This window comes from Crinia signifera, chromosome 19 (genome assembly GCF_055691185.1).
Source record: "Crinia signifera chromosome 19, ASM5569118v1, whole genome shotgun sequence".
In the NCBI taxonomy this organism is placed as follows: domain Eukaryota; kingdom Metazoa; phylum Chordata; class Amphibia; order Anura; family Myobatrachidae; genus Crinia; species Crinia signifera.
In genome coordinates, this window is record NC_139226.1 from 79,394,603 (window position 1) to 79,421,447 (window position 26,845).

Genomic DNA, 26,845 nt, shown 5'->3' on the forward strand with positions numbered 1-26,845 from the left:
AACTGTAAAATTGATGCTTCTGAACTCACGAATGGCACGGACATCATCTACGACAGTAATTTTAAAACCGATAATGTCAATTGTGACATCACTGATGATGTCATAATTGATTTTGACCATCTTTTCAAATCTGTAAATTTGACGCTTCTGAACTCACGGATGGCACAGACTTCATCTACGACAGTAATTTTAAAACCGATAATGTCAATTGTGACATCACTGATGATGTCATAATTGATTTTGACCATCTTTTCAAATCTGTAAATTTGACGCTTCTGAACTCACAGATGGCACAGACATCATCTACGACAGTAATTTTAAAACCGATTATGTCAATTGTGACATCACTGATGATGTCATAATTGATTTCGACCATCTTTTCAAAACTGTAAAATTGACGCTTCTGAACTCACGGATGGCACAGAAATCATCTACGACAGTAATTTTAAAACCGATAATGTCAATTGTGACATCACTGATGATGTCATAATTGATTTTGACCATCTTTTCAAATCTGTAAATTTGATGCTTCTGAACTCACGGATGGCACAGACATCATCTACGACAGTAATTTTAAAACCGATTATGTCAATTGTGACATCACTGATGATGTCATAATTGATTTTGACCATCTTTTCAAAACTGTAAAATTGATGCTTCTGAACTCACGAATGGCACGGACATCATCTACGACAGTAATTTTAAAACCGGTAATGTCAATTGTGACATCACTGATGATGTCATAATTGATTTTAACCATCTTTTCAAAACTGTAAAATTGACGCTTCTGAATTCACGGATGGCACGGACATCATCTACGACAGTAATTTTAAAACCGATTATGTCAATTGTGACATCACTAATGATGTCATAATTGATTTTGACCATCTTTTCAAAACTGTAAAATTGACGCTTCTGAACTCACGGATGGCACAGACATCATCTACGACAGTAATTTTAAAACCGATTATGTCAATTGTGACATCACTGATGATGTCATAATTGATTTTGACCATCTTTTCAAAACTGTGAAATTGATGCTTCTGAACTCACGAATGGCACGGACATCATCTACGACAGTAATTTTAAAACCGATAATGTCAATTGTGACATCACTGATGATGTCATAATTGATTTTGACCATCTTTTCAAATCTGTAAATTTGACGCTTCTGAACTCACAGATGGCACAGACATCATCTACGACAGTAATTTTAAAACCGATTATGTCAATTGTGACATCACTGATGATGTCATAATTGATTTCGACCATCTTTTCAAAACTGTAAAATTGACGCTTCTGAACTCACGGATGGCACAGAAATCATCTACGACAGTAATTTTAAAACCGATTATGTCAATTGTGACATCACTGATGATGTCATAATTGATTTTAAGCATCTTTTCAAAACTGTAAATTTGACGATTCTGAACTCACGGATGGCACGGACATCATCTACGACAGTAATTTTAAAACCGATTATGTCAATTGTGACATCAATGATGATGTCATAATTGATTTTAACCATCTTTTCAAAACTGTAAAATTGACGCTTCTGAACTCACGGATGGCACGGACATCATCTACGACAGTAATTTTAAAACCGATAATGTCAATTGTGACATCATTGATGATGTCATAATTGATTTTGACCATCTTTTCAAAACTGTAAAATTGACGCTTCTGAACTCACGGATGGCACAGACATCATCTACGACAGTAATTTTAAAACAGATTATGTCAATTGTGACATCACTGATGATGTCATAATTGATTTTGACCATTTTTTCAAAACTGTAAAATTGACGCTTCTGAACTCAGGGATGGCACAGACATCATCTACGACAGTAATTTTAAAACCGATAATGTCAATTGTGACATCACTGATGATGTCATAATTGATTTTGACCATCTTTTCAAAACTGTAAAATTGACGCTTCTGAACTCACGGAGGGCACGGACTTCATCTACGACAGTAATTTTAAAACCGATTATGTCAATTGTGACATCACTGATGATGTCATAATTGATTTTGACCATCTTTTCAAATCTGTAAATTTGACGATTCTGAACTCACGGATGGCACGGACATCATCTACGACAGTAATTTTAAAACCGATTATGTCAATTGTGACATCACTGATGATGTCATAATTGATTTTGACCATCTTTTCAAATCTGTAAATTTGACGATTCTGAACTCACGGATGGCACGGACATCATCTATGACAGTAATTTTAAAACCGATAATGTCAATTGTGACATCACTGATGATGTCATAATTGATTTTGACCATCTTTTCAAAACTGTGAAATTGATGCTTCTGAACTCACGAATGGCACGGACATCATCTACGACAGTAATTTTAAAACCGATTATGTAAATTGTGACATCACTGATGATGTCATAATTGATTTTGACCATCTTTTCAAAACTGTGAAATTGATGTTTCTGAACTCACGAATGGCACGGACATCATCTACGACAGTAATTTTAAAACCGATTATGTCAATTGTGACATCACTGATGATGTCATAATTGATTTTGACCATCTTTTCAAAACTGTAAAATTGACGCTTCTGAACTCACGGATGGCACAGACATCATCTACGACAGTAATTTTAAAACCAATTATGTCAATTGTGACATCACTGATGATGTCATTATTGATTTCGACATCTTTTCAAAACTGTGAAATTGATGCTTCTCAACTCACGAATGGCACGGACATAATCTACGACAGTAATTTTAAAACCGATAATGTCAATTGTGACATCACTGATGATGTCATAATTGATTTTGACCATCTTTTCAAAACTGTAAAATTGACGCTTCTGAACACACGGAGGGCACGGACTTCATCTACGACAGTAATTTTAAAACCGATTATGTCAATTGTGACATCACTGATGATGTCATAATTGATTTTGACCATCTTTTCAAATCTGTAAATTTGACGCTTCTGAACTCACGGATGGCACAGACATCATCTACGACAGTAATTTTAAAACCGATTATGTCAATTGTGACATCACTGATGATGTCATAATTGATTTTGACCATCTTTTCAAAACTGTAAAATTGATGCTTCTGAACTCACGAATGGCACGGACATCATCTACGACAGTAATTTTAAAACCGATAATGTCAATTGTGACATCACTGATGATGTCATAATTGATTTTGACCATCTTTTCAAATCTGTAAATTTGACGCTTCTGAACTCACGGATGGCACAGACTTCATCTACGACAGTAATTTTAAAACCGATTATGTCAATTGTGACATCACTGATGATGTCATAATTGATTTTGACCATCTTTTCAAAACTGTAAAATTGATGCTTCTGAACTCACGAATGGCACGGACATCATCTACGACAGTAATTTTAAAAAAGGTAATGTCAATTGTGACATCACTGATGATGTCATAATTGATTTTAACCATCTTTTCAAAACTGTAAAATTGACGCTTCTGAACTCACGGATGGCACGGACATCATCTACGACAGTAATTTTAAAACCGATTATGTCAATTGTGACATCACTGATGATGTCATAATTGATTTTGACCATCTTTTCAAAACTGTAAAATTGACGCTTCTGAACTCACGGATGGCACAGACATCATCTACGACAGTAATTTTAAAACCGATAATGTCAATTGTGACATCACTGATGATGTCATAATTGATTTTAACCATCTTTTCAAAACTGTAAAATTGACGCTTCTGAACTCACGGATGGCACGGACATCATCTACGACAGTAATTTTAAAACCGATAATGTCAATTGTGACATCACTGATGATGTCATAATTGATTTTAACAATCTTTTCAAAACTGTAAATTTGACGATTCTGAACTCACGGATGGCACGGACATCAACTACGACAGTAATTTTAAAACCGATTATGTCAATTGTGACATCACTGATGATGTCATAATTGATTTTGACCAACTTTTTAAAACTGTAAAATTGACGCTTCTGAACTCACGGATGGCACAGACATCATCTACGACAGTAATTTTAAAACCAATTATGTCAATTGTGACATCACTGATGATGTCATAATTGATTTTGACCATCTTTTCAAAACTGTAAAATTGACGCTTCTGAACTCACGGATGGCACAGACATCATCTACGACAGTAATTTTAAAACCGATTATGTCAATTGTGACATCACTGATGATGTCATAATTGATTTTAAACATCTTTTCAAAACTGTAAATTTGACGATTCTGAACTCACGAATGGCACGGACATCATCTACGACAGTAATTTTAAAACCGATAATGTCAATTGTGAAAACACTGATTACGTCATATTTGATTTTGACCATCTTTTTAAAACTGTTAAATTGACGCTTCTGAACTCACGGAGGGCACGGACTTCATCTACGACAGTAATTTTAAAACCGATTATGTCAATTGTGACATCACTGATGATGTCATAATTGATTTTGACCATCTTTTCAAATCTGTAAATTTGACGATTCTGAACTCACGGATGGCACAGACATCATCTACGACAGTAATTTTAAAACCGATTATGTCAATTGTGACATCACTGATGATGTCATAATTGATTTTGACCATCTTTTCAAATTGGTAAATTTGACGATTCTGAACTCACGGATGGCACGGACATCATCTACGACAGTAATTTTAAAACCGATTATGGCAATTGTGACATCACTGATGATGTCATAATTGATTTCGACCATCTTTTCAAAACTGTAAAATTGATGCTTCTGAACTCACGAATGGCACGGACATCATCTATGACAGTAATTTTAAAACCGATAATGTCAATTGTGACATCACTGATGATTTCATAATTGATTTTAACCATCTTTTCAAAACTGTAAAATTGACGCTTCTGAACTCACGGATGGCACGGACATCATCTACGACAGTAATTTTAAAACCGATAATGTCAATTGTGACATCACTGATGATGTCATAATTGATTTTAACCATCTTTTCAAAACTGTAAATTTGACGATTCTGAACTCACGGATGGCACGGACATCATCTACGACAGTAATTTTAAAACCGATTATGTCAATTGTGACATCACTGATGATGTCATAATTGATTTTGACCATCTTTTCAAAACTGTAAAATTGATGCTTCTCAACTCACGAATGGCACGGACATAATCTACGACAGTAATTTTAAAACCGATAATGTCAATTGTGACATCACTGATGATGTCATAATTGATTTTGACCATCTTTTCAAAACTGTAAAATTGACGCTTCTGAACACACGGAGGGCACGGACTTCATCTACGACAGTAATTTTAAAACCGATTATGTCAATTGTGACATCACTGATGATGTCATAATTGATTTTGACCATCTTTTCAAATCTGTAAATTTGACGCTTCTGAACTCACGGATGGCACAGACATCATCTACGACAGTAATTTTAAAACCGATTATGTCAATTGTGACATCACTGATGATGTCATAATTGATTTTGACCATCTTTTCAAAACTGTAAAATTGATGCTTCTGAACTCACGAATGGCACGGACATCATCTACGACAGTAATTTTAAAACCGATAATGTCAATTGTGACATCACTGATGATGTCATAATTGATTTTGACCATCTTTTCAAATCTGTAAATTTGACGCTTCTGAACTCACGGATGGCACAGACTTCATCTACGACAGTAATTTTAAAACCGATTATGTCAATTGTGACATCACTGATGATGTCATAATTGATTTTGACCATCTTTTCAAAACTGTAAAATTGATGCTTCTGAACTCACGAATGGCACGGACATCATCTACGACAGTAATTTTAAAAAAGGTAATGTCAATTGTGACATCACTGATGATGTCATAATTGATTTTAACCATCTTTTCAAAACTGTAAAATTGACGCTTCTGAACTCACGGATGGCACGGACATCATCTACGACAGTAATTTTAAAACCGATTATGTCAATTGTGACATCACTGATGATGTCATAATTGATTTTGACCATCTTTTCAAAACTGTAAAATTGACGCTTCTGAACTCACGGATGGCACAGACATCATCTACGACAGTAATTTTAAAACCGATAATGTCAATTGTGACATCACTGATGATGTCATAATTGATTTTAACCATCTTTTCAAAACTGTAAAATTGATGCTTCTGAACTCACGAATGGCACGGACATCATCTACGACAGTAATTTTAAAACCGATAATGTCAATTGTGACATCACTGATGATGTCATAATTGATTTTGACCATCTTTTCAAATCTGTAAATTTGACGCTTCTGAACTCACAGATGGCACAGACATCATCTACGACAGTAATTTTAAAACCGATTATGTCAATTGTGACATCACTGATGATGTCATAATTGATTTTGACCATCTTTTCAAAACTGTAAAATTGATGCTTCTGAACTCACGAATGGCACGGACATCATCTACGTCAGTCATTTTAAAACCGATTATGTCAATTGTGACATCACTGATGATGTCATAATTGATTTTGACCATCTTTTCAAAACTGTAAAATTGACGCTTCTGAACTCACGGATGGCACGGACATCATCTATGACAGTAATTTTAAAACCGATAATGTCAATTGTGACATCACTGATGATGTCATAATTGATTTTGACCATCTTTTCAAAACTGTAAAATTGACGCTTCTGAACTCACGGAGGGCACGGACTTCATCTACGACAGTAATTTTAAAACCGATTATGTCAATTGTGACATCACTGATGATGTCATAATTGATTTTGACCATCTTTTCAAATCTGTAAATTTGACGATTCTGAACTCACGGATGGCACGGACATCATCTACGACAGTAATTTTAAAACCGATTATGTCAATTGTGACATCACTGATGATGTCATAATTGATTTTGACCATCTTTTCAAATCTGTAAATTTGACGATTCTGAACTCACGGATGGCACGGACATCATCTATGACAGTAATTTTAAAACCGATAATGTCAATTGTGACATCACTGATGATGTCATAATTGATTTTGACCATCTTTTCAAAACTGTGAAATTGATGCTTCTGAACTCCCGAATGGCACGGACATCATCTACGACAGTAATTTTAAAACCGATTATGTAAATTGTGACATCACTGATGATGTCATAATTGATTTTGACCATCTTTTCAAAACTGTGAAATTGATGTTTCTGAACTCACGAATGGCACGGACATCATCTACGACAGTAATTTTAAAACCGATTATGTCAATTGTGACATCACTGATGATGTCATAATTGATTTTGACCATCTTTTCAAAACTGTAAAATTGACGCTTCTGAACTCACGGATGGCACAGACATCATCTACGACAGTAATTTTAAAACCAATTATGTCAATTGTGACATCACTGATGATGTCATTATTGATTTCGACATCTTTTCAAAACTGGGAAATTGATGCTTCTCAACTCACGAATGGCACGGACATAATCTACGACAGTAATTTTAAAACCGATAATGTCAATTGTGACATCACTGATGATGTCATAATTGATTTTGACCATCTTTTCAAAACTGTAAAATTGACGCTTCTGAACACACGGAGGGCACGGACTTCATCTACGACAGTAATTTTAAAACCGATTATGTCAATTGTGACATCACTGATGATGTCATAATTGATTTTGACCATCTTTTCAAATCTGTAAATTTGACGCTTCTGAACTCACGGATGGCACAGACATCATCTACGACAGTAATTTTAAAACCGATTATGTCAATTGTGACATCACTGATGATGTCATAATTGATTTTGACCATCTTTTCAAAACTGTAAAATTGATGCTTCTGAACTCACGAATGGCACGGACATCATCTACGACAGTAATTTTAAAACCGATAATGTCAATTGTGACATCACTGATGATGTCATAATTGATTTTGACCATCTTTTCAAATCTGTAAATTTGACGCTTCTGAACTCACGGATGGCACAGACTTCATCTACGACAGTAATTTTAAAACCGATTATGTCAATTGTGACATCACTGATGATGTCATAATTGATTTTGACCATCTTTTCAAAACTGTAAAATTGATGCTTCTGAACTCACGAATGGCACGGACATCATCTACGACAGTAATTTAAAAAAAGGTAATGTCAATTGTGACATCACTGATGATGTCATAATTGATTTTAACCATCTTTTCAAAACTGTAAAATTGACGCTTCTGAACTCACGGATGGCACGGACATCATCTACGACAGTAATTTTAAAACCGATTATGTCAATTGTGACATCACTGATGATGTCATAATTGATTTTGACCATCTTTTCAAAACTGTAAAATTGACGCTTCTGAACTCACGGATGGCACAGACATCATCTACGACAGTAATTTTAAAACCGATAATGTCAATTGTGACATCACTGATGATGTCATAATTGATTTTAACCATCTTTTCAAAACTGTAAAATTGACGCTTCTGAACTCACGGATGGCACGGACATCATCTACGACAGTAATTTTAAAACCGATAATGTCAATTGTGACATCACTGATGATGTCATAATTGATTTTAACAATCTTTTCAAAACTGTAAATTTGACGATTCTGAACTCACGGATGGCACGGACATCAACTACGACAGTAATTTTAAAACCGATTATGTCAATTGTGACATCACTGATGATGTCATAATTGATTTTGACCAACTTTTTAAAACTGTAAAATTGACGCTTCTGAACTCACGGATGGCACAGACATCATCTACGACAGTAATTTTAAAACCAATTATGTCAATTGTGACATCACTGATGATGTCATAATTGATTTTGACCATCTTTTCAAAACTGTAAAATTGACGCTTCTGAACTCACGGATGGCACAGACATCATCTACGACAGTAATTTTAAAACCGATTATGTCAATTGTGACATCACTGATGATGTCATAATTGATTTTAAACATCTTTTCAAAACTGTAAATTTGACGATTCTGAACTCACGAATGGCACGGACATCATCTACGACAGTAATTTTAAAACCGATAATGTCAATTGTGAAAACACTGATTACGTCATATTTGATTTTGACCATCTTTTTAAAACTGTTAAATTGACGCTTCTGAACTCACGGAGGGCACGGACTTCATCTACGACAGTAATTTTAAAACCGATTATGTCAATTGTGACATCACTGATGATGTCATAATTGATTTTGACCATCTTTTCAAATCTGTAAATTTGACGATTCTGAACTCACGGATGGCACGGACATCATCTACGACAGTAATTTTAAAACCGATTATGTCAATTGTGACATCACTGATGATGTCATAATTGATTTTGACCATCTTTTCAAATTGGTAAATTTGACGATTCTGAACTCACGGATGGCACGGACATCATCTACGACAGTAATTTTAAAACCGATTATGGCAATTGTGACATCACTGATGATGTCATAATTGATTTCGACCATCTTTTCAAAACTGTAAAATTGATGCTTCTGAACTCACGAATGGCACGGACATCATCTATGACAGTAATTTTAAAACCGATAATGTCAATTGTGACATCACTGATGATTTCATAATTGATTTTAACCATCTTTTCAAAACTGTAAAATTGACGCTTCTGAACTCACGGATGGCACGGACATCATCTACGACAGTAATTTTAAAACCGATAATGTCAATTGTGACATCACTGATGATGTCATAATTGATTTTAACCATCTTTTCAAAACTGTAAATTTGACGATTCTGAACTCACGGATGGCACGGACATCATCTACGACAGTAATTTTAAAACCGATTATGTCAATTGTGACATCACTGATGATGTCATAATTGATTTTGACCATCTTTTCAAAACTGTAAAATTGATGCTTCTCAACTCACGAATGGCACGGACATAATCTACGACAGTAATTTTAAAACCGATAATGTCAATTGTGACATCACTGATGATGTCATAATTGATTTTGACCATCTTTTCAAAACTGTAAAATTGACGCTTCTGAACACACGGAGGGCACGGACTTCATCTACGACAGTAATTTTAAAACCGATTATGTCAATTGTGACATCACTGATGATGTCATAATTGATTTTGACCATCTTTTCAAATCTGTAAATTTGACGCTTCTGAACTCACGGATGGCACAGACATCATCTACGACAGTAATTTTAAAACCGATTATGTCAATTGTGACATCACTGATGATGTCATAATTGATTTTGACCATCTTTTCAAAACTGTAAAATTGATGCTTCTGAACTCACGAATGGCACGGACATCATCTACGACAGTAATTTTAAAACCGATAATGTCAATTGTGACATCACTGATGATGTCATAATTGATTTTGACCATCTTTTCAAATCTGTAAATTTGACGCTTCTGAACTCACGGATGGCACAGACTTCATCTACGACAGTAATTTTAAAACCGATAATGTCAATTGTGACATCACTGATGATGTCATAATTGATTTTGACCATCTTTTCAAATCTGTAAATTTGACGCTTCTGAACTCACAGATGGCACAGACATCATCTACGACAGTAATTTTAAAACCGATTATGTCAATTGTGACATCACTGATGATGTCATAATTGATTTTGACCATCTTTTCAAAACTGTAAAATTGACGCTTCTGAACTCACGGATGGCACAGAAATCATCTACGACAGTAATTTTAAAACCGATAATGTCAATTGTGACATCACTGATGATGTCATAATTGATTTTGACCATCTTTTCAAATCTGTAAATTTGATGCTTCTGAACTCACGGATGGCACAGACATCATCTACGACAGTAATTTTAAAACCGATTATGTCAATTGTGACATCACTGATGATGTCATAATTGATTTTGACCATCTTTTCAAAACTGTAAAATTGATGCTTCTGAACTCACGAATGGCACGGACATCATCTACGACAGTAATTTTAAAACCGGTAATGTCAATTGTGACATCACTGATGATGTCATAATTGATTTTAACCATCTTTTCAAAACTGTAAAATTGACGCTTCTGAATTCACGGATGGCACGGACATCATCTACGACAGTAATTTTAAAACCGATTATGTCAATTGTGACATCACTAATGATGTCATAATTGATTTTGACCATCTTTTCAAAACTGTAAAATTGACGCTTCTGAACTCACGGATGGCACAGACATCATCTACGACAGTAATTTTAAAACCGATTATGTCAATTGTGACATCACTGATGATGTCATAATTGATTTTGACCATCTTTTCAAAACTGTGAAATTGATGCTTCTGAACTCACGAATGGCACGGACATCATCTACGACAGTAATTTTAAAACCGATAATGTCAATTGTGACATCACTGATGATGTCATAATTGATTTTGACCATCTTTTCAAATCTGTAAATTTGACGCTTCTGAACTCACAGATGGCACAGACATCATCTACGACAGTAATTTTAAAACCGATTATGTCAATTGTGACATCACTGATGATGTCATAATTGATTTCGACCATCTTTTCAAAACTGTAAAATTGACGCTTCTGAACTCACGGATGGCACAGAAATCATCTACGACAGTAATTTTAAAACCGATTATGTCAATTGTGACATCACTGATGATGTCATAATTGATTTTAAGCATCTTTTCAAAACTGTAAATTTGACGATTCTGAACTCACGGATGGCACGGACATCATCTACGACAGTAATTTTAAAACCGATTATGTCAATTGTGACATCAATGATGATGTCATAATTGATTTTAACCATCTTTTCAAAACTGTAAAATTGACGCTTCTGAACTCACGGATGGCACGGACATCATCTACGACAGTAATTTTAAAACCGATAATGTCAATTGTGACATCATTGATGATGTCATAATTGATTTTGACCATCTTTTCAAAACTGTAAAATTGACGCTTCTGAACTCACGGATGGCACAGACATCATCTACGACAGTAATTTTAAAACAGATTATGTCAATTGTGACATCACTGATGATGTCATAATTGATTTTGACCATTTTTTCAAAACTGTAAAATTGACGCTTCTGAACTCAGGGATGGCACAGACATCATCTACGACAGTAATTTTAAAACCGATAATGTCAATTGTGACATCACTGATGATGTCATAATTGATTTTGACCATCTTTTCAAAACTGTAAAATTGACGCTTCTGAACTCACGGAGGGCACGGACTTCATCTACGACAGTAATTTTAAAACCGATTATGTCAATTGTGACATCACTGATGATGTCATAATTGATTTTGACCATCTTTTCAAATCTGTAAATTTGACGATTCTGAACTCACGGATGGCACGGACATCATCTACGACAGTAATTTTAAAACCGATTATGTCAATTGTGACATCACTGATGATGTCATAATTGATTTTGACCATCTTTTCAAATCTGTAAATTTGACGATTCTGAACTCACGGATGGCACGGACATCATCTATGACAGTAATTTTAAAACCGATAATGTCAATTGTGACATCACTGATGATGTCATAATTGATTTTGACCATCTTTTCAAAACTGTGAAATTGATGCTTCTGAACTCACGAATGGCACGGACATCATCTACGACAGTAATTTTAAAACCGATTATGTAAATTGTGACATCACTGATGATGTCATAATTGATTTTGACCATCTTTTCAAAACTGTGAAATTGATGTTTCTGAACTCACGAATGGCACGGACATCATCTACGACAGTAATTTTAAAACCGATTATGTCAATTGTGACATCACTGATGATGTCATAATTGATTTTGACCATCTTTTCAAAACTGTAAAATTGACGCTTCTGAACTCACGGATGGCACAGACATCATCTACGACAGTAATTTTAAAACCAATTATGTCAATTGTGACATCACTGATGATGTCATTATTGATTTCGACATCTTTTCAAAACTGTGAAATTGATGCTTCTCAACTCACGAATGGCACGGACATAATCTACGACAGTAATTTTAAAACCGATAATGTCAATTGTGACATCACTGATGATGTCATAATTGATTTTGACCATCTTTTCAAAACTGTAAAATTTACGCTTCTGAACACACGGAGGGCACGGACTTCATCTACGACAGTAATTTTAAAACCGATTATGTCAATTGTGACATCACTGATGATGTCATAATTGATTTTGACCATCTTTTCAAATCTGTAAATTTGACGCTTCTGAACTCACGGATGGCACAGACATCATCTACGACAGTAATTTTAAAACCGATTATGTCAATTGTGACATCACTGATGATGTCATAATTGATTTTGACCATCTTTTCAAAACTGTAAAATTGATGCTTCTGAACTCACGAATGGCACGGACATCATCTACGACAGTAATTTTAAAACCGATAATGTCAATTGTGACATCACTGATGATGTCATAATTGATTTTGACCATCTTTTCAAATCTGTAAATTTGACGCTTCTGAACTCACGGATGGCACAGACTTCATCTACGACAGTAATTTTAAAACCGATTATGTCAATTGTGACATCACTGATGATGTCATAATTGATTTTGACCATCTTTTCAAAACTGTAAAATTGATGCTTCTGAACTCACGAATGGCACGGACATCATCTACGACAGTAATTTTAAAAAAGGTAATGTCAATTGTGACATCACTGATGATGTCATAATTGATTTTAACCATCTTTTCAAAACTGTAAAATTGACGCTTCTGAACTCACGGATGGCACGGACATCATCTACGACAGTAATTTTAAAACCGATTATGTCAATTGTGACATCACTGATGATGTCATAATTGATTTTGACCATCTTTTCAAAACTGTAAAATTGACGCTTCTGAACTCACGGATGGCACAGACATCATCTACGACAGTAATTTTAAAACCGATAATGTCAATTGTGACATCACTGATGATGTCATAATTGATTTTAACCATCTTTTCAAAACTGTAAAATTGACGCTTCTGAACTCACGGATGGCACGGACATCATCTACGACAGTAATTTTAAAACCGATAATGTCAATTGTGACATCACTGATGATGTCATAATTGATTTTAACAATCTTTTCAAAACTGTAAATTTGACGATTCTGAACTCACGGATGGCACGGACATCAACTACGACAGTAATTTTAAAACCGATTATGTCAATTGTGACATCACTGATGATGTCATAATTGATTTTGACCAACTTTTTAAAACTGTAAAATTGACGCTTCTGAACTCACGGATGGCACAGACATCATCTACGACAGTAATTTTAAAACCAATTATGTCAATTGTGACATCACTGATGATGTCATAATTGATTTTGACCATCTTTTCAAAACTGTAAAATTGACGCTTCTGAACTCACGGATGGCACAGACATCATCTACGACAGTAATTTTAAAACCGATTATGTCAATTGTGACATCACTGATGATGTCATAATTGATTTTAAACATCTTTTCAAAACTGTAAATTTGACGATTCTGAACTCACGAATGGCACGGACATCATCTACGACAGTAATTTTAAAACCGATAATGTCAATTGTGAAAACACTGATTACGTCATATTTGATTTTGACCATCTTTTTAAAACTGTTAAATTGACGCTTCTGAACTCACGGAGGGCACGGACTTCATCTACGACAGTAATTTTAAAACCGATTATGTCAATTGTGACATCACTGATGATGTCATAATTGATTTTGACCATCTTTTCAAATCTGTAAATTTGACGATTCTGAACTCACGGATGGCACAGACATCATCTACGACAGTAATTTTAAAACCGATTATGTCAATTGTGACATCACTGATGATGTCATAATTGATTTTGACCATCTTTTCAAATTGGTAAATTTGACGATTCTGAACTCACGGATGGCACGGACATCATCTACGACAGTAATTTTAAAACCGATTATGGCAATTGTGACATCACTGATGATGTCATAATTGATTTCGACCATCTTTTCAAAACTGTAAAATTGATGCTTCTGAACTCACGAATGGCACGGACATCATCTATGACAGTAATTTTAAAACCGATAATGTCAATTGTGACATCACTGATGATTTCATAATTGATTTTAACCATCTTTTCAAAACTGTAAAATTGACGCTTCTGAACTCACGGATGGCACGGACATCATCTACGACAGTAATTTTAAAACCGATAATGTCAATTGTGACATCACTGATGATGTCATAATTGATTTTAACCATCTTTTCAAAACTGTAAATTTGACGATTCTGAACTCACGGATGGCACGGACATCATCTACGACAGTAATTTTAAAACCGATTATGTCAATTGTGACATCACTGATGATGTCATAATTGATTTTGACCATCTTTTCAAAACTGTAAAATTGATGCTTCTCAACTCATGAATGGCACGGACATAATCTACGACAGTAATTTTAAAACCGATAATGTCAATTGTGACATCACTGATGATGTCATAATTGATTTTGACCATCTTTTCAAAACTGTAAAATTGACGCTTCTGAACACACGGAGGGCACGGACTTCATCTACGACAGTAATTTTAAAACCGATTATGTCAATTGTGACATCACTGATGATGTCATAATTGATTTTGACCATCTTTTCAAATCTGTAAATTTGACGCTTCTGAACTCACGGATGGCACAGACATCATCTACGACAGTAATTTTAAAACCGATTATGTCAATTGTGACATCACTGATGATGTCATAATTGATTTTGACCATCTTTTCAAAACTGTAAAATTGATGCTTCTGAACTCACGAATGGCACGGACATCATCTACGACAGTAATTTTAAAACCGATAATGTCAATTGTGACATCACTGATGATGTCATAATTGATTTTGACCATCTTTTCAAATCTGTAAATTTGACGCTTCTGAACTCACGGATGGCACAGACTTCATCTACGACAGTAATTTTAAAACCGATTATGTCAATTGTGACATCACTGATGATGTCATAATTGATTTTGACCATCTTTTCAAAACTGTAAAATTGATGCTTCTGAACTCACGAATGGCACGGACATCATCTACGACAGTAATTTTAAAAAAGGTAATGTCAATTGTGACATCACTGATGATGTCATAATTGATTTTAACCATCTTTTCAAAACTGTAAAATTGACGCTTCTGAACTCACGGATGGCACGGACATCATCTACGACAGTAATTTTAAAACCGATTATGTCAATTGTGACATCACTGATGATGTCATAATTGATTTTGACCATCTTTTCAAAACTGTAAAATTGACGCTTCTGAACTCACGGATGGCACAGACATCATCTACGACAGTAATTTTAAAACCGATAATGTCAATTGTGACATCACTGATGATGTCATAATTGATTTTAACCATCTTTTCAAAACTGTAAAATTGATGCTTCTGAACTCACGAATGGCACGGACATCATCTACGACAGTAATTTTAAAACCGATAATGTCAATTGTGACATCACTGATGATGTCATAATTGATTTTGACCATCTTTTCAAATCTGTAAATTTGACGCTTCTGAACTCACAGATGGCACAGACATCATCTACGACAGTAATTTTAAAACCGATTATGTCAATTGTGACATCACTGATGATGTCATAATTGATTTTGACCATCTTTTCAAAACTGTAAAATTGATGCTTCTGAACTCACGAATGGCACGGACATCATCTACGTCAGTCATTTTAAAACCGATTATGTCAATTGTGACATCACTGATGATGTCATAATTGATTTTGACCATCTTTTCAAAACTGTAAAATTGACGCTTCTGAACTCACGGATGGCACGGACATCATCTATGACAGTAATTTTAAAACCGATAATGTCAATTGTGACATCACTGATGATGTCATAATTAATTTTAACCATCTTTTCAAAACTGTAAATTTGACTATTCTGAACTCACGGATGGCACGGACATCATCTACGACAGTAATTTTAAAACCGATTATGTCAATTGTGACATCACTGATGATGTCATAATTGATTTTGACCATCTTTTCAAAACTGTAAAATTGTCGCTTCTGAACTCACGGATGGCACAGAAATCATCTACGACAGTAATTTTAAAACCGATAATGTCAATTGTGACATCACTGATGATGTCATAATTGATTTTGACCATCTTTTCAAAACTGTGAAATTGATGCTTCTGAACTCACGAATGGCACGGACATCATCTACGACAGTAATTTTAAAACCGATAATGTCAATTGTGACATCACTGATGATGTCATAATTGATTTTAACCATCTTTTCAAAACTGTAAAATTGATGCTTCTGAACTCACGAATGGCACGGACATCATCTACGACAGTAATTTTAAAACCGATAATGTCAATTGTGACATAACTGATGATGTCATAATTGATTTTGACCATCTTTTCAAATCTGTAAATTTGACGCTTCTGAACTCACGGATGGCACAGACATCATCTACGACAGTAATTTTAAAACCGATTATGTCAATTGTGACATCACTGATGATTTCATAATTGATTTTGACCATCTTTTCAAAACTGTAAAATTGACGCTTCTGAACTCACGAATGGCACGGACATCATCTACGACAGTCATTTTAAAAACGATTATGTCAATTGTGACATCACTGATGATTTCATAATTGATTTTGACCATCTTTTCAAAACTGTAAAATTGACGCTTCTGAACTCACGGATGGCACGGACATCATCTACGACAGTAATTTTAAAACCGATTATGTCAATTGTGACATCACTGATGATGTCATAATTGATTTTGACCATCTTTTCAAAACTGTAAAATTGACGCTTCTGAACTCACTGATGGCACGGACTTCATCTACAACAGTAATTTTCAAACCGATTATGTCAATTGTGACATCACTGATGATGTCATAATTGATTTCGACATCTTTTCAAAACTGTGAAATTGATGCTTCTGAACTTACGAATGGCACAGACATCATCTATGACAGTAATTTTAAAACCGATAATGTCAATTGTGACATCACTGATGATGTCATAATTGATTTTAACCATCTTTTCAAAACTGTAAAATTGACGCTTCTGAACTCACGGATGGCACGGACATCATCTACGACAGTAATTTTAAAACCGATAATGTCAATTGTGACATCACTGATGATGTCATAATTGATTTTAACAATCTTTTCAAAACTGTAAATTTGACGATTCTGAACTCACGGATGGCACGGACATCAACTACGACAGTAATTTTAAAACCGATTATGTCAATTGTGACATCACTGATGATGTCATAATTGATTTTGAACAACTTTTTAAAACTGTAAAATTGACGCTTCTGAACTCACGGATGGCACAGACATCATCTACGACAGTAATTTTAAAACCAATTATGTCAATTGTGACATCACTGATGATGTCATAATTGATTTTGACCATCTTTTCAAAACTGTAAAATTGACGCTTCTGAACTCACGGATGGCACAGACATCATCTACGACAGTAATTTTAAAACCGATTATGTCAATTGTGACATCACTGATGATGTCATAATTGATTTTAAACATCTTTTCAAAACTGTAAATTTGACGATTCTGAACTCACGAATGGCACGGACATCATCTACGACAGTAATTTTAAAACCGATAATGTCAATTGTGAAAACACTGATTACGTCATATTTGATTTTGACCATCTTTTTAAAACTGTTAAATTGACGCTTCTGAACTCACGGAGGGCACGGACTTCATCTACGACAGTAATTTTAAAACCGATTATGTCAATTGTGACATCACTGATGATGTCATAATTGATTTTGACCATCTTTTCAAATCTGTAAATTTGACGATTCTGAACTCACGGATGGCACAGACATCATCTACGACAGTAATTTTAAAACCGATTATGTCAATTGTGACATCACTGATGATGTCATAATTGATTTTGACCATCTTTTCAAATTGGTAAATTTGACGATTCTGAACTCACGGATGGCACGGACATCATCTACGACAGTAATTTTAAAACCGATTATGGCAATTGTGACATCACTGATGATGTCATAATTGATTTCGACCATCTTTTCAAAACTGTAAAATTGATGCTTCTGAACTCACGAATGGCACGGACATCATCTATGACAGTAATTTTAAAACCGATAATGTCAATTGTGACATCACTGATGATTTCATAATTGATTTTAACCATCTTTTCAAAACTGTAAAATTGACGCTTCTGAACTCACGGATGGCACGGACATCATCTACGACAGTAATTTTAAAACCGATAATGTCAATTGTGACATCACTGATGATGTCATAATTGATTTTAACCATCTTTTCAAAACTGTAAATTTGACGATTCTGAACTCACGGATGGCACGGACATCATCTACGACAGTAATTTTAAAACCGATTATGTCAATTGTGACATCACTGATGATGTCATAATTGATTTTGACCATCTTTTCAAAACTGTAAAATTTACGCTTCTGAACTCACGGATGGCACGGACATCATCTACGACAGTAATTTTAAAACCGATAATGTCAATTGTGACATCACTGATGATGTCATAATTGATTTTAACAATCTTTTCAAAACTGTAAATTTGACGATTCTGATCTCACGGATGGCACGGACATCAACTACGACAGTAATTTTAAAACCGATTATGTCAATTGTGACATCACTGATGATATTATAATTGATTTTAACCATCTTTTCAAAACTATAAATTTGACGATTCTGAACTCACGAATGGCACGGACATCATCTACGACAGTAATTTTAAAACCGATTATGTCAATTGTGACATCACTGATGATGTCATAATTGATTTTGACCATCTTTTCAAAACTGTAAAATTTACGCTTCTGAACTCACGGATGGCACGGACATCATCTACGACAGTAATTTTAAAACCGATAATGTCAATTGTGACATCACTGATGATGTCATAATTGATTTTGACCATCTTTTCAAAACTGTAAAATTGACGCTTCTGAACTCACGGATGGCACAGACATCATCTACGACAGTAATTTTAAAACCGATTATGTCAATTGTGACATCACTGATGATGTCATAATTGATTTCGACATCTTTTCAAAACTGTGAAATTGATGCTTCTGAACTCACGAATGGCACGGACATAATCTACGACAGTAATTTTAAAACCGATAATGTCAATTGTGACATCACTGATGATGTCATAATTGATTTTAACCATCTTTTCAAAACTGTAAAATTGACGCTTCTGAACTCACGGATGGCACAGACATCATCTACGACAGTAATTTTAAAACCGATTATGTCAATTGTGACATCACTGATGATGTCATAATTGATTTTAACCATCTTTTCAAAACTGTAAATTTGACGATTCTGAACTCACGAATGGCACGGACATCATCTACGACAGTAATTTTAAAACCGATTATGTCAATTGTGACATCAATGATGATGTCATAATTGATTTTAACCATCTTTTCAAAACTGTAAAATTGACGCTTCTGAACTCACGGATGGCACGGACATCATCTACGACAGTAATTTTAAAACCGATAATGTCAATTGTGACATCACTGATGATGTCATAATTGATTTTGACCATCTTTTCAAAACTGTAAAATTGACGCTTCTGAACTCACGGATGGGACAGACATCATCTACGACAGTAATTTTAAAACGGATTATGTCAATTGTGACATCACTGATGATGTCATAATTGATTTTGACCATCTATTCAAAACTGTAAAATTGACGCTTCTGAACCCACGGATGGCACAGACATCATCTACGACAGTAATTTTAAAACCGATTATGTCAATTGTGACATCACTGATGATGTCATAATTGATTTTAAACATCTTTTCAAAACTGTAAATTTGACGATTCTGAACTCACGAATGGCACGAACATCATCTACAACAGTAATTTTAAAACCGATAATGTCAATTGTGACATCACTGATGATGTCATAATTGATTTTAACAATCTTTTCAAAACTGTAAATTTGACGATTCTGAACTCACGGATGTCACGGACATCAACTACGACAGTAATTTTAAAACCGATTATGTCAATTGTGACATCACTGATGATGTCATAATTGATTTTGACCAACTTTTTAAAACTGTAAAATTGACGCTTCTGAACTCACGGATGGCACAGACATCATCTACGACAGTAATTTTAAAACCAATTATGTCAATTGTGACATCACTGATGATGTCATAATTGATTTTGACCATCTTTTCAAAACTGTAAAATTGACGCTTCTGAACTCACGGATGGCACAGACATCATCTACGACAGTAATTTTAAAACCGATTATGTCAATTGTGACATCACTGATGATGTCATAATTGATTTTAAACATCTTTTCAAAACTGTAAATTTGACGATTCTGAACTCACGAATGGCACGGACATCATCTACGACAGTAATTTTAAAACCGATAATGTCAATTGTGAAAACACTGATTACGTCATATTTGATTTTGACCATCTTTTTAAAACTGTTAAATTGACGCTTCTGAACTCACGGAGGGCACGGACTTCATCTACGACAGTAATTTTAAAACCGATTATGTCAATTGTGACATCACTGATGATGTCATAATTGATTTTGACCATCTTTTCAAATCTGTAAATTTGACGATTCTGAACTCACGGATGGCACAGACATCATCTACGACAGTAATTTTAAAACCGATTATGTCAATTGTGACATCACTGATGATGTCATAATTGATTTTGACCATCTTTTCAAATTGGTAAATTTGACGATTCTGAACTCACGGATGGCACGGACATCATCTACGACAGTAATTTTAAAACCGATAATGTCAATTGTGACATCACTGATGATTTCATAATTGATTTTAACCATCTTTTCAAAACTGTAAAATTGACGCTTCTGAACTCACGGATGGCACGGACATCATCTACGACAGTAATTTTAAAACCGATAATGTCAATTGTGACATCACTGATGATGTCATAATTGATTTTAACCATCTTTTCAAAACTGTAAATTTGACGATTCTGAACTCACGGATGGCACGGACATCATCTACGACAGTAATTTTAAAACCGATTATGTCAATTGTGACATCACTGATGATGTCATAATTGATTTTGACCATCTTTTCAAAACTGTAAAATTGACGCTTCTGAACTCACGGATGGCACGGACATCATCTACGACAGTAATTTTAAAACCGATAATGTCAATTGTGACATCACTGATGATGTCATAATTGATTTTAACAATCTTTTCAAAACTGTAAATTTGACGATTCTGAACTCACGGATGGCACGGACATCAACTACGACAGTAATTTTAAAACCGATTATGTCAATTGTGACATCACTGATGATATTATAATTGATTTTAACCATCTTTTCAAAACTGTAAATTTGACGATTCTGAACTCACGAATGGCACGGACATCATCTACGACAGTAATTTTAAAACCGATTATGTCAATTGTGACATCAATGATGATGTCATAATTGATTTTAACCATCTTTTCAAAACTGTAAAATTGACGCTTCTGAACTCACGGATGGCACGGACATAATCTACGACAGTAATTTTAAAACCGATAATGTCAATTGTGACATCACTGATGATGTCATAATTGATTTTGACCATCTTTTCAAAACTGTAAAATTTACGCTTCTGAACTCACGGATGGCACAGACATCATCTACGACAGTAATTTTAAAACGGATTATGTCAATTGTGACATCACTGATGATGTCATAATTGATTTTGACCATCTTTTCAAAACTGTAAAATTGACGCTTCTGAACTCACGGATGGCACAGACATCATCTACGACAGTAATTTTAAAACCGATTATGTCAATTGTGACATCACTGATGATGTCATAATTGATTTCGACATCTTTTCAAAACTGTGAAATTGATGCTTCTGAACTCACGAATGGCACGGACATAATCTACGACAGTAATTTTAAAACCGATAATGTCAATTGTGACATCACTGATGATGTCATAATTGATTTTAACCATCTTTTCAAAACTGTAAAATTGACGCTTCTGAACTCACGGATGGCACAGACATCATCTACGACAGTAATTTTAAAACCGATTATGTCAATTGTGACATCACTGATGATGTCATAATTGATTTTAACCATCTTTTCAAAACTGTAAATTTGACGATTCTGAACTCACGAATGGCACGGACATCATCTACGACAGTAATTTTAAAACCGATTATGTCAATTGTGACATCAATGATGATGTCATAATTGATTTTAACCATCTTTTCAAAACTGTAAAATTGACGCTTCTGAACTCACGGATGGCATGGACATCATCTACGACAGTAATTTTAAAACCGATAATGTCAATTGTGACATCACTGATGATGTCATAATTGATTTTGACCATCTTTTCAAAACTGTAAAATTGACGCTTCTGAACTCACGGATGGGACAGACATCATCTACGACAGTAATTTTAAAACGGATTATGTCAATTGTGACATCACTGATGATGTCATAATTGATTTTGACCATCTATTCAAAACTGTAAAATTGACGCTTCTGAACCCACGGATGGCACAGACATCATCTACGACAGTAATTTTAAAACCGATTATGTCAATTGTGACATCACTGATGATGTCATAATTGATTTTAAACATCTTTTCAAAACTGTAAATTTGACGATTCTGAACTCACGAATGGCACGAACATCATCTACAACAGTAATTTTAAAACCGATAATGTCAATTGTGAAAACACTGATGATGTCATATTTGATTTTGACCATCTTTTTAAAACTGTTAAATTGACGCTTCTGAACTCACGGAGGGCACGGACTTCATCTACGACAGTAATTTTAAAACCGATTATGTCAATTGTGACATCACTGATGATGTCATAATTGATTTTGACCATCTTTTCAAATCTGTAAATTTGACGATTCTGAACTCACGGATGGCACAGACATCATCTACGACAGTAATTTTAAAACCGATTATGTCAATTGTGACATCACTGATGATGTCATAATTGATTTTGACCATCTTTTCAAATTGGTAAATTTGACGATTCTGAACTCACGGATGGCACGGACATCATCTACGACAGTAATTTTAAAACCGATTATGGCAATTGTGACATCACTGATGATGTCATAATTGACTTCGACCATCTTTTTAAAACTATAAAATTGATGCTTCTGAACTCACGAATGGCACGGACATCATCTATGACAGTAATTTTAAAACCGATAATGTCAATTGTGACATCACTGATGATGTCATAATTGATTTTAACCATCTTTTCAAAACTGTAAAATTGACGCTTCTGAACTCACGGATGGCACGGACATCATCTACGACAGTAATTTTAAAACCGATAATGTCAATTGTGACATCACTGATGATGTCATAATTGATTTTAACCATCTTTTCAAAACTGTAAATTTGACGATTCTGAACTCACGGATGGCACGGACATCATCTACGACAGTCATTTTAAAACCGATTATGTCAATTGTGACATCACTGATGATGTCATAATTGATTTTGACCATCTTTTCAAAACTGTAAAATTGACGCTTCTGAACTCACGGATGGCACAGACATCATCTACGACAGTAATTTTAAAACCGATTATGTCAATTGTGACATCACTGATGATGTCATAATTGATTTTGACCATCTTTTCAAAACTGTGAAATTGATGATTCTGAACTCACGAATGGCACGGACATCATCTACGACAGTAATTTTAAAACCGATTATGTCAATTGTGACATCACTGATGATGTCATAATTGATTTTGACCATCTTTTCAAAACTGTAAAATTGACGCTTCTGAACTCACGGATGGCACAGACATCATCTACGACGGTAATTTTAAAACCGATTATGTCAATTGTGACATCACTGATGATGTCATAATTGATTTTGACCATCTTTTCAAAACTGTGAAATTGATGCTTCTGAACTCACGAATGGCACGGACATCATCTACGACAGTAATTTTAAAACCGATAATGTCAATTGTGACATCACTGATGATGTCATAATTGATTTTAACCATCTTTTCAAAACTGTAAAATTGACGCTTCTGAACTCACGGATGGCACGGACATCATCTACGACAGTAATTTTAAAACCGATAATGTCAATTGTGACATCACTGATGATGTCATAATTGATTTTAACAATTTTTTCAAAACTGTAAATTTGACGATTCTGAACTCACGGATGGCACGGACATCAACTACGACAGTAATTTTAAAACCGATTATGTCAATTGTGACATCACTGATGATGTCATAATTGATTTTGACCATCTTTTCAAAACTGTAAAATTGACGCTTCTGAACTCACGGATGGCACAGACATCATCTACGACAGTAATTTTAAAACCGATTATGTCAATTGTGACATCACTGATGATATTATAATTGATTTTAACCATCTTTTCAAAACTGTAAATTTGACGATTCTGAACTCACGAATGGCACGGACATCATCTACGACAGTAATTTTAAAACCGATTATGTCAATTGTGACATCAATGATGATGTCATAATTGATTTTAACCATCTTTTCAAAACTGTAAAATTGACGCTTCTGAACTCACGGATGGCACGGACATCATCTACGACAGTAATTATAAAACCGATAATGTCAATTGTGACATCACTGATGATGTCATAATTGATTTTGACCATCTTTTCAAAACTGTAAAATTGACGCTTCTGAACTCACGGATGGCACAGACATCATCTACGACAGTAATTTTAAAACGGATTATGTCAATTGTGACATCACTGATGATGTCATAATTGATTTTGACCATCTTTTCAAAACTGTAAAATTGACGCTTCTGAACTCACGGATGGCACAGACATCATCTACGACAGTAATTTTAAAACCGATTATGTCAATTGTGACATCACTGATGATGTCATAATTGATTTCGACATCTTTTCAAAACTGTGAAATTGATGCTTCTGAACTCACGAATGGCACGGACATAATCTACGACAGTAATTTTAAAACCGATAATGTCAATTGTGACATCACTGATGATGTCATAATTGATTTTGACCATCTTTTCAAAACTGTAAAATTGACGCTTCTGAACTCACGGAGGGCACGGACTTCATCTACGACAGTAATTTTAAAACCGATTATGTCAATTGTGACATCACTGATGATGTCAAAATTGATTTTGACCATCTTTTCAAAACTGTAAATTTGACGATTCTGAACTCACAGATGGCACAGACATCATCTACGACAGTAATTTTAAAACCGATTATGTCAATTGTGACATCACTGATGATGTCATAATTGATTTTGACCATCTTTTCAAAACTGTGAAATTGATGCTTCTGAACTCACGAATGGCACGGACATCATCTACGACAGTAATTTTAAAACCGATAATGTCAATTGTGACATCACTGATGATGTCATAATTGATTTTAACCATCTTTTCAAAACTGTAAAATTGACGCTTCTGAACTCACGGATGGCACAGACATCATCTACGACAGTAATTTTAAAACCGATAATGTCAATTGTGACATCACTGATGATGTCATAATTGATTTTGACCATCTTTTCAAAACTGTAAAATTGACGATTCTGAACTCACAGATGGCACAGACATCATCTACGACAGTAATTTTAAAACCGATTATGTCAATTGTGACATCACTGATGATGTCATAATTGATTTTGACCATCTTTTCAAAACTGTTAAATTTATGCTTCTGAACTCACGAATGGCACGGACATCATCTACGACAGTAATTTTAAAACCGATAATGTCAATTGTGACATCACTGATGATG